The sequence below is a fragment of the Ruditapes philippinarum genome, unplaced genomic scaffold, assembly GCF_026571515.1.
Source record: "Ruditapes philippinarum isolate M1 unplaced genomic scaffold, ASM2657151v2 ctg60_1_1_1_1, whole genome shotgun sequence".
Classification (NCBI taxonomy): Eukaryota; Metazoa; Mollusca; class Bivalvia; order Venerida; family Veneridae; genus Ruditapes; species Ruditapes philippinarum.
In genome coordinates this window covers 53,966-58,627 of record NW_026863697.1, presented here as the reverse complement: position 1 = coordinate 58,627, position 4,662 = coordinate 53,966, and the positions used below count along the sequence as shown (strand labels likewise).

General features: G+C 30.9%; 1 non-coding gene across 1 annotated transcript; it reads right to left on the bottom strand.

Moving 5' to 3' along the window:
- Window positions 1–1,411: 1,411 nt before the first annotated feature.
- On the bottom strand, window positions 1,412–1,493 carry Trnas-gcu (transfer RNA serine (anticodon GCU)). The gene has a single exon. It is a non-coding gene; the product is annotated as a tRNA-Ser (tRNA).
- Window positions 1,494–4,662: the final 3,169 nt, after the last annotated feature.

The window sequence follows — 4,662 nt, the reverse complement described above, 5'->3', positions numbered from 1 at the left end:
CTCTTCCTGTCCTTATTTTACTAAACAAGTGCAATGTTTTTGCACATAATTTGTCGTGTTGAAATCCTATCACGACGACGCGTGTTGAATGTACTGAAATCTATCGAATTTCTTCCATACATGTTGGACGCTAGCTTCTTTAATTATAGTTATAGATTAAAGAACACGCTTCATCTTTTTAACATATACGAGTATCAAGTGGTATTTAGTAAATGATTTATAATGCATTATGTTATTATTATTTAACAATCTTATTTTGCGCCTATTTCCATATACATAGTAATTATGCAACATAATAATTTAAACTGATAATTAATTACAAACAATATAATCAAATAATTAGACAAGATTTTGACAACAGTTTTCAACATTTTAAAAAATACAAAACTACGGTGGCATTGAGGTGGCATTGGTGTGTTTTTATTTATTTCGTGCGCACAAATTACTTTGTCGTGGCCGCGAGTTGAGGGAACGAAGTAATTAAGTCGTGGACACGAGATACTATGTCATGGCCGCGAGTTACTAACTCGTGGGAACGAGATAATTAAGTCGTGGACAACAGAAATTATGTCGTGGCCACGAGTTACTACTTATTGGCCAAGAGATACTAAATAGTTGGCACGAGATAATTTAGTCGTGTACATGAGATATTTTGTCGTGGTCACGAGTAACAATGTCGTGCACACGAAATAATCAAGTGGTGCGCACGAGATGCTATGACGTGGCCACGAGTCCAGACAATGCTTATTGCCCGCCTTTTCGTTTTGATGTTTTTGTTTTTATTGTTGCTGTTGTTATTTTGTTTCATTTGTGTTTTTGTTTCCTTTCGTTTGTCGTTGATTTTTAACACATTTTGAGATCAGTACTCGCACGCAATCGAGTCTTACACGTCAACGTTCTAATGTATCTTTATCGTTTGTTTGTATGTTAACACTATTCGTAAATGAACGTCCTTTCTTCAACGGCAGATTTAAAGGTCCATTAATCCCAAGGAATGTTTTTTTTTTTTTTGATTCTCAAAAGCTTTTTATTTTTGTGTACTTTCATAGTTTCCCATTCTATTGGAATATTATTCGTCGGCCAAATACCTGAATAATCTTTTTCTTCTGTTGTTTCTTTGCTAATTAGTACAGTTATAGTGAACAAGTATTTTGTAGGAATGTCAGTATTTTGTAAAAATGTCAAAATATATACTGATTTGTTTACATTTTGTTGCTTTTATAACAAATAGTTTTACATTCACATTTACTTTTGTTCCCGTAATAAGTATTGAAAATGCTCTTAAGCCACGGCTTAAACGTTATAAAAACCAATAAGATTGAACAATATATATATGAAAGAAAATGAACTGATATATGTAAAAAGGATTAATTTAAATATCTAAGACGTGTATAACATACAAAAAGAATATCGACGAGGATGGGATTCGAACCCACGCGGGCAGAGCCCAATGGATTAGCAGTCCATCGCCTTAACCACTCGGCCACCTCGTCTTATACGTGACAGTTCAAAATAAGTGACATTATCGTATAACTATGCTTAATCAATATACATTATACCTAAACAGATGTTACAGTATAGCCGTTAGAACCACTACTGTAAACTCCTCACATAGTTTTATTTCTCTAAACAATTATAAAGCGTTCATGACATCTCGATAGCATTCTCTAGTACATATATTAAATATTTCATCAATTATATGAAATGCAAAACAACTGTGCTCAACTTACAACGTAAAACTTATCCTTGCTAAAAAGTATTTATGTTTGTACTACCAATTAAGAAGACGAAGAAGGAGGCAATAAATAAAAGGCAAACCACTGTGTTTTTATTTGTTTGGGTCGTCGGACCAAACAAATAATGGTAGCGATATTTCAGACTCTAATGCTGTTAATTGCAAATGCCTAAAGTAGTCCACTTTTTTGAAGCGGTTACTTCCCTTAATAATTATGTAAAACTAAGGCCGAAACATTCAGGGGAGATCACTGCGTAAATATGGTCACAGGACAGGCGCATTAATTTTCAAGCAAAATAATTCCTGAATGGTCGAAGATTTCTAATATTGTTTTATTCTTTATAGATATACATGCTTATAGTAAGCTCCATGATTATTTACACAAGTGTTAAACAACAGTTAGCGTCGTTACAAACCCTCATTTAGAATAATATGTTTTTTTCAGGCCATTTACATATCAATTCACCGTGGCAGAGGGATTTGCGCGCTCATTTAGGAAGCGAGAGGTCTTGAGTTCAAATCCAAGACGAGCCAACTCATTTTTTTTTTTTCAAATTGTTTGTCAAATAAACGTTGGATTGAATATCTGTGTTGCAATAAGTCTTTTAGCCAATCTACTACAATTAAAACGCTGGAAAGCATTGGTGGCACTATACAAAGACAAATTATTTGATAATCTCACAACCTTCATCTTCCAAACAAATTTAGCGCCTTCTGTGCTTTGATTTCTTGTGTAATCTATTCTTAAATAATAACGTTTTATTGATTAATTGACTGATTAATTGATTGATTGATTGGTTCGTTCGTCCACTCGTGTGTCAATCAATTAATTAATTCATTCATTCGTTTATTCATTCGTTTATTCATTCATTCATTCATTCATTCATTTTGATAATTATATAATTATTTATCGACAAACATTTTTATTGATTGATTGATTTTCACAGTCCAAAAATTAGAATTTGCGATGAAACATTGATTTGTTCTAAATCACAACCCACATGCAGACATCAATGAGCATTAAAAGTGAATCGACAACCATTGATTTTACTTATTCCGTGTTTATCAATTGAATTCATTAAATTTGGATCCTCTTACCACGTCGTTGGATTTTTATAGGCAAGATATTATCTTGATTGATTGCTGTATCTTATGACGACTACATAATAAGGGTGAAACACTATTTGATGAAGTAACGAATTATTCTTTAAATAACATTGCATATCCTATTAACTTAACCCAAATTTTAAATAATAAAAATATAGATAATAATAAATTAAAAAAAACACAGAATATTTAAAAAAATAATATTCTGTATTTACTTTGTGAAGTTTTTCGATATGCTTAATGGAGACTCAAATGGCCTTGGAATTAACTTTCACATATTTTCTCATTTCAGAGTATTTATTAAATAATGAAATAAAACTTCTCTAAACCCCATTTATACAGTACAAAAGTGACAGTATTTAAAGAATTAAGAATGTCGGTTTCAAATTCTTAAAAATGCATTGCAACAGCTGCGTTGGTTATATTGATTGCTCACAATATTACAGAATGCCACCCATCTTGTGTGTAATAAAACCATATACTATAAATACGAACGAAACTTTTATGTCGTCAAGCAAAATAAAATAGCATTATTATTATTATTATTATTATTATTATTAATGATAATTTTATTATTTTTATTATTATTATTATATTAATAATAATAATTATAAATCATCATTATTATTATTTTTTATTTTAATTATTCTGTAGACCATAACATTCTTTGTGTTATAGTTTGATATTTGTCAAATATTTCAACTCGCCTTAGAGCAAGGATACAAAAAAGGTGAGACATTTTAATAACTTACTCGACACAACGTCTATAATATCAACACGCGAAAGTTCATCTAGACTAAGTATACAATTTACTCAAAGTAATTGTCTAGCTTTTACAAGACGAAGGATTATACTAACCTAATATATTATTTGCAGGAAACATACACTGGCTTGTTGACACATAATAAACAAGTATAGAGTCAGATTAAAGGTGTTTGTAGTAAATTTATTCAGTCATTTCATAGCGGTGATGTTTATAATGTTATCAACTGTTCAACTATCTGATTGCAATTTACGTTATTAATATGTTTTCTAAATTTAGTTTCCATAATTTTATTTCAGTAAATGCATGATCGCCATCCATAAATATTTTAGGTTTCATAAAAACATGTTTCATAAAATTATGTTCAGTACTTTTTATGTATGTGTATGAAGGGATCAAGTTTTAGTAGGCGGACAACATACTGACTGATTGACTGACGGACGATCGGTCTTTCGTCCCGAGGTTTCATTTTATGGTTTTCATTTGATCCTCTTTGATCTTTTAACCCCATAAAGTCGTCTTCGGTGAAACTAGTAATGCGATAAAATTGCCGAAATAGTTTTTTGATCTAATATCTTGGATATAGTTTGTTCCTTTCACTTTTGTATTATAATTGAAAAAAAAAATGAACAGCTAAACGTGCGAGAAAAAGAAACGTTTACTGCAATTAGGATTTAGATGTATTTTTTCTGTGCAATGTTTCAGTATAGGTCTGCTTGAATAATAACAAAGCATGTGTACGATAAACCACGCATAGTTGTATTATAATACAAGAAAAAACAAAAAAACAAATGTATTTCCATTGTTACATGCTAAAAAAATTGATCAAAATATGTTGAAAAACATTGAACGAAGGAGTAATTTGCCTGATATAATTTGGTTTATTGACGTCACAATTGACGTCATGTGACATTAGTATTTTTTTATGATGTACCCATATTGACTGTGTACTTTTAATGCACTGGATTGCCTCTTTGATAGAGGAATAGTTTGAAGAATGTGTTATAAACTAATGGGAGAAGAAAGCTAAGTAAGGAAACCGCATCCTTCTATGACT